The following is a 10,584-nucleotide window of genomic DNA, read 5'->3' on the forward strand; positions in this document are numbered from 1 at the left end:
ATCCTACTGAATTAATTTCCACAGTGCCATCTTAAAACATTTGACACAGCAGTTCCTTGCACGACCTAAAGGAATGTAATAAAACCTGACTTCACTGAAAACAGAAGGCAAAAGTCCTTATTCTTCTGTGAGATTCCCTAAAGAGAAAGCTGAAGGAACCTTCTTTGTATATTAGGTATTTGTTAATCAAGAGGACATCACAACTCAAAGTTGATACTTGCTGATAAGATGCTAATAAGCTGTCAGTTTTCAGTTCAACAAAGTGACTGAAAATGCTACACTACTGGGTGGTATCATCATAAATTTACCAGTGCAACAGCTTCTTGAGGAATAGCACTTTTCCAGAACTTTGTGGTTTCTGGAAAGAGGCAGGGAAAAAAAAAGGGAAAATTCATTTTTAGTAGGAGCCATTGCTGACATTGAAATACCATTAATGGCAATGGGCACTTGAATCTATGCAGGTATATTCACAGTTTCAATGCATGCAGGCTTAAACATGACTTGAGAAAAAAAAGAAGCAATAGTATCTTTAGAATTTTAGTATGACTCACTGGACAGTATTGCTTGTGACCCAGCTGATTCACAGGTGGAATTAATTCCACTAAAACACTGTCACCAATTTATAGGAGGCAGTGAAGAGTTCAAATAAGCGGGCAACAAGTGCAGTAAGCCAACCAAGAGAACAATAGTGTAATCTTGAATAGACTTGAATGAATGTTTTGAGTCAGTTAAAAAATCCTGATGGGCTGGGACAATTTGAAATTAAATACTCCTTTTCCAGTTTGACAATGAATGAAATTAAATTTTGAAAACAATAAAACTGAATTTTTTTTTTTTACTGAAGCTGAGAGAGTTTTTTATTCAATCTGCCACTCTGTGAATGACTCCTGTCTCTAGGTGTCCTGCACCAATAAGCTGAGGGTCCCAAATTTTTCTTGGCTGCCAACATATGTAAAAGAAGCCTTTCTTGTGGATCTTCACATCCCTTGCTAGTTTCAGCTCAAGGTAAGCTTTGGCTTTTGCAACTCCATCTCTGTACACTCAGCCAATGTCTCCATATTCCTCCCAGGTAGCCTGTCACTGCTTCCTCCTCCCGTGCGCTTCCTTTTCATATTTGAGCTGAGTCAGGAGTGCCCTGTTCACCCATGCTGCCTTCCTGCCACACTTGATCAACCTTCTGCACATTGCAATAGACCATTCCTGTGCTTGGAGGAGGCTGTCCTTGAAGATTACCCAGCTCTCCTGGACCCCCTAAAGACCTTCAGTCCTGTTCACCATGAGATCCTGACAAGAAGATCCCCAAATAAGACACAAGTGTGCCCTCCTCAAGTCCAGCATTATATTTCAGCTATTTGCCTTGCACTCCCATTGCCTGACTAGCATCCTGTCACAGATGGGTTTCTTAAATGTGCATTTGTAACAAAGAGACCTGGCTAATGTGAGCTGTTAGATTACAGAAAGAAAGAAATATGGAAGAAAAAACATATTCTTTTTTCATTTGCTTTTTCCACTCAAAAAATCTCAGACATAATTCAATCTAAAAGTGTGATTTATGGGTTTTACATCTCTCATATTTCTTCCCAGCACTACAAAACCTTACAAAGCAATACAAAGTCCTTAGAAAAAAATGTCTTCAAAATCAATTCAAGTCCTGGATGCTACTGAAGAGTTAAGTTTTCCAATAAGTTTGTTAAAGAGATGCATCTATCCATGAGTAAACAGCAATTCTGCTTTGTACTATTAATGACATTCCTGGCTGAAGATCAGGTTTCTTATGGAAGTTGCTACTTTTTGTTTAACATCTTAGTGTGTAGGTTTAATAATATCAGGGCTTTATATTATAACTATCACACAAATAATTTAAAAACCTCAATTACTAGTGCAGAAAAAAGGAATTTTTGGGAATATCTTTAATTATCCATAGCTAAAAAGAGTGTGCTATCCACTTCACAGTAGCAATGACTCTAGTTTTAAGACAAGACTCCATAAAATATGCATTGACATGCGCATAGAAGGATAGAAGGGAGATCAGACTGCATTACAAATGCCACCCAAGAGGAACTATATCTTAAAATTTGATTTCTATGTAAGCTAAAAAAAAAAAATATCATCCTGGGATTAGAGAAGGCTACAAGGCGAACAAAAGCTTTTTATAGTTACTCAGAAATAAGATGGTAGTTGCAATTAAACCACCAAATGCCCGAGTAATTGATAACAAAAACACAAGGTAGCTTATATATTAGTCCTAATTTTTTTCTACATATAGAAACCTAAGACATTTGTTCACTTCATATGTCACTACAAAAAACTTTAAATGTATGAAAACTTATTATTTCTTTGTCTTAGTCCTTTCAAAGAAGGATGAAGACTAGCAGTCATTGTGCTACTGATTTATGAATAAAACTAAAACTGAAGTTGTTTAATTGATCTAGAAATGAAAACCTGAACTGAAGAGGGTAGGAAAAAAAAGTTGCAAGGCAAAATGGGGAACCTGGAGGACTCAGACCAACACACTAGGTTCACAGCTACTTAGTTTGCTTTTTAAAACAAACTTCACTGCTGCTTCTGTCTCCTCGGAGCTATGCTGGCCATGCTTGACTCATCAAGTAGAAGAGCTACTGTCCTCCATGTGTTTTCAATAGAGGCAGTGGAGGCTGCTACACCTGTGTCACCTCTGGGACCCCAAGTGATCTAACCAGAGATACAGATTTTGCATTTATGAAAAGTCTAATGGCACAAACATTCACAGCAGAGATACCTTTAAATACGAAAGTATACATGCACATACAAAGAAAATTCAATTAGATAATTTTGGGGAGAGGGATGGGGGAGGGTTGGTCCCATTTTTAAACACTACAGAGATTCAGATTTTGTGATAAAATACAAGTCATGAATAAATTGCTTACATGATTTCCTGAATAGAATTGAACAAAGCACACATGGAAATATTTTCCTGAAACAACACCTAAACTGATGGTTACCACATTGTGGTCCACAGAATGCTGGTGATTCCTGAGGCTGTGGCAAGTGGCAGACACTAACTTATCTTTGCAAGAGATTTGTTGTTGCTTAAGTGTGATTCATTCTGAAAAGTTGGTAAATGTTGTCCCAAATACCAAGTGATTATACACAGATGGAGTAAGAGATTAACTGTAGTAGTGACAACTTAAACTTTGCTGTTATGAAAAAGCAACTCTTTAGCATTAAAATAAATAAACAGATACTTTTTTTCCCCTCTCCTTAAAGGGCATTAAGCATTTTCAGCCTCAAAAAGACAAAGCAAAGAAAAGGTGATCTTCCTCCTTTTGTGGCCAGGGAGACAAACCTTCTGCAATGTTATCACATGAACAAGTTAAGAGGAAGTCATGTAGCTTGTGGATTCACTGCCTTTAAGCTATTCTACAGTATGTAGCCCTAGGGATGCTTTTATGCTGTGGCAAAGACACAACAGCTTACACTTTTCTGAAAGTACAGGGATTTGCATTTAACAAAATCACATTCACAGTGAAAAGCTAACTCAGAATTATCATACTTCAACAAAGAAATAGCTTTTGTGCCCCTCAGCTATTAAATTTCGTTAATGTTACTTCACAATGGTGGTTTCAGGTTAAGCTTATCAACCACATCTTTATCAATTATTTCAAATATTTTTAGCACACACACAACCCTAAGAGGTAGATACTGAAGATTAATCTTTGTGGGAGCAACCTTTTTTCCATTAAAAAAAAATCCTACAATGCTTTTCATTGAAAGCATCACAACACTGTGGGTTTTTTTTTGGTTTGTTTTTTTTTTTCTCCAGAAGTTGAGAGAATGCCAGAGGATTCCCTGAGAATCTGTCACTTGCAAAGAAGCTCTCCTCTACATGAATGGAATTGTAAGGATCAGTAAGCATTTTTACTGACCTTAGAGGAAAATTAGAGTGATATTAGAAATATTGGCCCTAGGGTACCAAGACAGCCCAAGAGGGATTCTATGCTTACTGACACCATGTTTAGATGATGGTGAGAAACCTAGAAATGTCAATGAATCATAAAAACTAGTTATAAGATAAGCTATTGAGTCCTGATTTTTTTTCTGTTTTCAGTAGCACATGCTTGTGAAGAAATGCTTTGGAAAGTCCAGGGATATTCTCACATCTATGATTGCACAGTAGGTTTCTCCATAGTTTTCCTTGAGAAGAGTCTTTTTTAAAAGTCATTCAAAATCAGCACATGAAATAATTAGCCTTTTGCAGAGCTAGGCAGCCATCAGACCTACTACATTTAACACTTAAAAATATTAAGCATTTTACAGACTGTTCTCTCATCTTCTGAACTCCAGAAATTTCCTTTTCTCATCCACTAAGAGACTTCTGTGACAGTATCTAAAAATAAGATACCTTAGATAAGACTACTTAGGGAATAAAATAACAGCAACCTTGTTTTCATGATGTTCACTTAGTCAGTTCATATTACCACAGTTGAAACACTCACTTACTTTAACCTAACTAATCTAGTTGGCTACCTATATTTTCTAATACAAAATAGTTTCTGTAATGGTCTGAAACTTAGGCTAGCTTGGCATAGGTCAAGAACTAGTAGTTTTCCTACTAAACATTAGCAAGTCACATTTTTTTCTGCTTAGGTTCTACTACTATTAGGGAGGATGTATAGAGAATAATCTTTTGTTTCTAGCAAACATGTAATTTCATATTCCTCACAAAAAAATACTTAAATAAGTCTCTTCCTATTCAGTCTCTTTCAGGCTCCACATGGACCATCAGCCATCTTGTGGGTGGCTGAGTGAGAAAGAAACATTTATGCCTCCCTGCTGCAATTAATTAATAGTATAAATGTTTAAAAAGAGTTTCCCATTTCATAACATCCAGTAATTGAATACTGAACAGCCAAACAAATCCTGCCACAAATATTTGAGTCTGATAGATAAGCAGAGCCCAACTCTGTGAACTACACATTTCAGCTGAAGGTTTAGGTTAGTCTCACGCTTCCCTAAGGACATACCTCCGTCACTGTTGAGCTGGCTCATCCCTTCTACCTCTCACTGCAACACCTCCTTATCCCATTCTTAACAAAACAGTCCACTCTTAAAAAATAATGACCCTATGTGGGCTCCAGCTGTCAACTAGGAATGCATTTTGTATTGTTACCTCATCAACAAATCATGTAAGAGTCTCCCTTTCTTCCTATACAGACATTTTAGAAATATATAACCCTGAAGTTTTTCATTTCTATTTTAGCTGAAGCAAGGGAGTAGGTTTTCTTAGAAAACAAATAGAAGTGCTGTATTACTCAGTGAAACACTCTGGGCCACAGGGCCATGTCCATCAGGGCAGGTGGCCGGAAGCTGCCCCAGGGCAGGGGGGAACTCACCGGTGGGTGCAGCCCAGGGAGCCCCAGCCAGGCCAGTACAGCAGGTCCCCAACAGCAGCAGGCTCCGGCCGTGGCCCTGCAGTCTTCAGGCAAAGGCAGGGTAACAAGTCAGGACCAAGGCTGATCCAAGCAATAAACACCAGGGAGCAGGACTGAGAACAGGCAGATGCGTAGCACAGTATGGTAAGAGCAAGGAACCCTCACACCTGAGCTTAAATGGAGCTGCACCCTTGGGCAGCAGGTGGGGGGGCAGGTGGGGCCGCTAGGGGCAATCAAGGCCCATTAGTGCCCTCAGGGCTGAGGGCTTCCAGAAGCCGAGAAGGAGCATTAAAGTGCCAGAGCAGGGGTTTGCATTTATCCTAGTGCTGAATATTAATAAATTTTGAAATTATCTATTTGAGAGTAAAAAAAAAAAGGAAAGAATTAGTCCATGATGGAAGAACCACTGAATGACAGTTATCTGTTCTCCATCAAGAGAGGTGAAACTTGTTAATTTGTCTTATTTTAATCAGGATCAAGTACATATGACAAACTGTTTCAAATCATTGCTACTCAGGGGGTTGATGACTGTCTCCCAGATACATCTGTTCTTTAGTTCATTAGTAAGCTTCCAAAAAAAGTAAAATAGATCCTCTTTCATTTGCTTAAAAGAATAAGTTAGTCTATCAAGATATATAGAGATATATATATATGCAGAACTGGCCCCTTCATTCCTTTCTTTGATCCTGTTTCTCCAGACATAAGCACTCAATTTGTCCAAGAGTAATATTCAACATGAATAATTACCCTACAAAAAGCAGAATATGTCTCCTGGCCCTGCCAATACCTGAAGCTGCAGTATGTAAAATCGAAGATGTGTAAACAATGTTAAAAATACCTTCATGATACCAAAAAATAAAATTCAAGATCCTTTGCAAGCAATGCAGATATAGGTCATGCAACTTCCTGACTGTCCTGTGGAAGAAGCCTAAGCAGCCTCCTAGACGTAATCTTCTGTTTTTATTAAAGCTTCTTTTCTTTCTTATTACCACTTCCATTGTCTTCATGCCTGTTCAGAAGTCTCAGCTTAACTTGACTAAATTCACGATCATTTTCTTTTACTCTTTTGTCACTTCTTTTATTTTCTGGCATAATTCAACGTACGCCCAACTTCAATGCATGAAGATTTCTGCGTATCTCCTCACAGTACCTGGCTTCTGGAGTAGAGGCTGAAATGAAAGGCAGGATGCTTTGTGCCTCAGTTGCTCTTTGTGAACCTGAGAAGTACTGCTGTATATAACTTATATGGAATTAAGGAAACAAACCATGTGGACAGAGTATTTTCTGCAAAAGATTTACTTGCACTTACTATATTTATGCTCAGAATTAGAATCCACGAGACGTGCACACAGCCTTTCTTTGGTTATTAGACTACCTGTCGCAAAATATGATTTCTTCTCCTAATACTGCCTATAATCTCTCACTTTCTTGACACCACATTTTTTGTTGTGAATTTACAAAAGTGATCACTATGGGATGGAGGCCAGTCTGGTTCTAAAATGAAGAATGTTTCTTTTGAAATTACTGCAAGTTGTAAATTGGGTGATAAAGGACCTCAGAGAAACAAGAATCTTCTGGTCAAAGCAGAGTTGGGTCTCAGAGGGGGGTTCAATTTCTCCATGCATTTAGGTTTTTTTTCCTGGGCATTTTAAATTAGTCTTTCTTTCACTGTTCCTATTACAGAAGACTAATACTTCCTTTCTCCTGTCTTTAGGATTTTCTTTTTGAGTTGGTAAGCTCTTTAAGGCAAGGACTGTTCATACAATGTCGAGTACAAAAGGCTGCTGATTTCACTTCTGACTTCTGAGGTACTATTGTAATACAAATGATGATGCTAATCATATTGGGTGAGTCTCCAGAAATGGGGCATTTTAGAAGTCTGATATAAATCAAAGCAGGGGAAAAAAACCAACCTTACAAACACGGTAGTCTTAAATAAAAAGCTATTCACTTTTTCTTCTTCTTTAGGTGCCCCCTTTAGTTAGTAATGACCAGCAAACTAATGGAGCTCTTGCAAAGGAAGTCTTTGCTTCACTCACTTCTTTGTAAATCTTTAGTCAGATCAGAGGATTTTTGCCTTCTTTTTTCTTTTTCCTTAAAATGTTATAAATACTTCTTTTCCATTTTGCTCTCCCACTGCTTTAGACATTGAGATGGTTATATCACAACCACAGATAAATTAAAATGACTGGTATGAGGTTATAGATACACACAAGAACAAAAGGACTGATGACTGAAAAGAGAGAACTGCTTTAAATTATTCAGAGAGCTTCTTTTTCTTTCCTCGGGTTTTTGAGAGCAATTGAAAAAAATGATGAATGAATATGAACACTGCATGAGCAGTGTCAGACCCAGCGTTAGTGCCATGTGCATTTTCCTCTTTTGATCACTCAGTTCAAAACTTGTTCAGTTCTTTTTAAATAGTTTACCTCTTTCTGTTTAAATGCAGAACTTAAAGATTGTCCTCTAATTCCACTTCGGAAATTCCTGCAGCAGTACATTGGAGTACCTACATGGTATTCATGAGAATCATAATGTTTTCCAAACTTTTTTTTAACCTTGATAGTATTGTAAAGGAGAATCCGGTATCTTCAAAGTACTGAAAAACCCAGGAGTAAACCCAGAAGTTTTCAGTTCCTCCCTTCAACTTCTTGAATTAAAAAACAAACAGTGAAAATATTTTTTTCCTTAGATGTACTATCAAAGCAATACAGCAATCAAAAAGATACCAAAAAAAAGTTAATAATGCCCTTAAAGATGTCATGTCAGCCATAATCCTTGATTTTTTGAACAAGAAAAAAAATTATGGATGAAGATGTGTGGGGTGTGTTCACATGTGCTTGTAGAGTTAGATCACACATTATGTACATGATCTGTATGAGCATAAATAATGAGCTCTGTTTCTTGCTATATGCTCACTTACACTAGCAGAACATTGTGCTTATTCTCTTTCTTTCTTGTTGGTGGCTGGAAAGCAAGGCCACCATATTTTTTCCCATAAATCGTAGGACTTTAAAAAGTAAGTTCATTGTGATCACGTTTACATCTCTCCTTTTTACTAGCCATGCCTTCAGAACACAGGGGAAACGTTGGGACAGTATTAGTTGCCAAAGCCAATCTGCAGACAAGGAGAAAGCCTTTCTTGTACCTGACTGGCAGCTGGGCACAGTCCAAGGATAACAAGAACAACATGTGAAGCTGGCAAAAATGAGCAAATCAGCAAACAAATGCACTTTAGAGGATATTTTCCAAAGATTAAAGCTTGCTAAGACACTTAATTCTCCCTGATTTTGTGAATCAGCTGTCCATAAGCTGTTCTAAACTATTTCAGATAAAATGGGATAGAGAAAGATACCTGTTTAAAGAAGCAGGATTATAGAATAGCATTCCAGGCAGCCATACATGAATGCCATTATTTTCTACATTAAAGAAAAAAAAAAAAGACAAATCTTAACTGTTACCCCTAGGTCGCAGCAGTGAGTAGAGGGCAAACGATGAAAACTGGAGGAGCAAAGGTTATTTATATATATATATATATATATATATATATATAACTGAATATATATAACTAGAAATAATATATATGAAAGCACTAAAATGTTATTTATTTTTATTGATGTGGCTAAGGCCACACAGTCTCAAAGAAAACTGCTTCATTTATATTCCAGGTGTTTCTCCTTGGAGGTTTAAGGTTTCAGCTGTATTCCCAGCAATGCTACAACTCAATGATGGGGGACAGCAGGGAAGTTTTCTGTATCTTTCCAAGATTTTGATAGTATTGAGAGCTGAAGGGGTTCAGTTTTCTTCTTAACTCAGTTTAAAATCGGCACACAAGTTGATAAAGAATATGATGAAATTGCCTTAACTATCAATTTGTTTAGTTTTGTAATACAGTTTCATTAATTTATTTGGTGAAATTGTTTCCTCCTTTTTTCAGAATGTTCTACTAATACTTTTGGATTTTACTTTCTCTTACTTTGCTCTTTAATTGGTTGGCATGAAAGGTGGTAAGCTGGACTGACAGCCTTTGACAGCCATTTTCTACCTAGTTTACACAAATATAATTATCCACTTAAGTTGCAAACAGGTGCAAAGTCAGTCCTTCCTCCAAAGGTATACATTGATACTCATTTCTCAGCCCTTTAAGAGTTTTGAACTCTTCTCTGTTTCTACTTCTGCTTTGCAGTTCACTTTCCAATAACTATAACTGTGCTGTGAACCAGACCAGTGGAGTGACCCTAGCCTAGGAAAAAACTGTCGGTAATGAAGAGGAGGTTAGAATCCCTAAAGGAATTCCCCTCCATTGCCAGTGTGTACATATAAAGTTTATTAAATGAAAGTATAATGGAAAAGATATCATCTGTGTATAATAGACAGCCTCAGGGCTGCATGTTATAAAGAATACTATATGCAAAGAAACAGTGTCCATGAATAAATTGTTGGCCTCTGTCTTTGCATTGTCACACAAGGTCCATAGAGTTGTCTGTTTTTCCCACTATCAGTCCCTGGTAGTCATCACTAACAGAAACCTTCTATTCATCTTATTTCTTGTGACTTTGGATCCAGTGCTCAGTGGAAAAAAAGAAAAGAATTATCTATACTTCCATGGTTTTGGATAAGACCCTCTCAGCTGGAAAATAAGATATATCACATAACATAGGAAGTACCAGAAGGTTATCCTGCAGCAATATTCTGCCTGTATTTGTTGAACTGGTTTCTTTTTGACTCTGGTTTAACTCTGATGCTAATATTTTGTTCCTTCTGGCAAAGAATCTGAACGAAATCCCACTACAATGAATGAATGAAAACACTGTTGGCTAAAATAACTATAGTTTTAAGGCATTTCGCATTGATAAATCAGTGTAATTATTTTTCAGGGCAAAAAGAGAGGCACAGCGAAGAGATGTGATTTATCCAAAAGGCTGACAGCAAAGGCAAAGAATTGCAGAGCCTGAGTCCAGGGCTCGAAGGATTATTTCCTCAGTTTGGGACAATCTGTCAATCAGGTGAGAAAGTCTTCTGGTTTATGTTTTACATACTGTGTTTTCTAGCATAGATTTCATTCATGTTTTATATTACTACTGAAACTATTGCAGACACTAGTGACATTTTCCCTGATACAAGTTTTCTTCTGCCAGAAGACTTTCTGCAAAGCATATCAAATACTACCACA

At 37.3% G+C, this 10,584-nt stretch overlaps 1 long non-coding RNA gene across 2 annotated transcripts in view; it reads right to left on the minus strand.

Annotated features, from left to right (window-relative positions):
• Positions 1–5,531, minus strand: part of LOC148052176 (uncharacterized) — a 101,551-nt gene extending 96,020 nt beyond the window's left edge. For both annotated transcript variants that reach the window (XR_015698972.1, XR_015698971.1), the window contains exon 1: positions 5,373–5,531. This is a non-coding gene — a long non-coding RNA (uncharacterized LOC148052176). The remainder of the gene's footprint in view (positions 1–5,372) is intronic.
• Positions 5,532–10,584: the final 5,053 nt, after the last annotated feature.

This window comes from Nipponia nippon, unplaced genomic scaffold, assembly GCF_047370975.1.
Source record: "Nipponia nippon isolate SJK-2023a ecotype South Korea unplaced genomic scaffold, ASM4737097v1 scaffold_5, whole genome shotgun sequence".
Lineage (NCBI taxonomy): Eukaryota > Metazoa > Chordata > Aves > Pelecaniformes > Threskiornithidae > Nipponia > Nipponia nippon.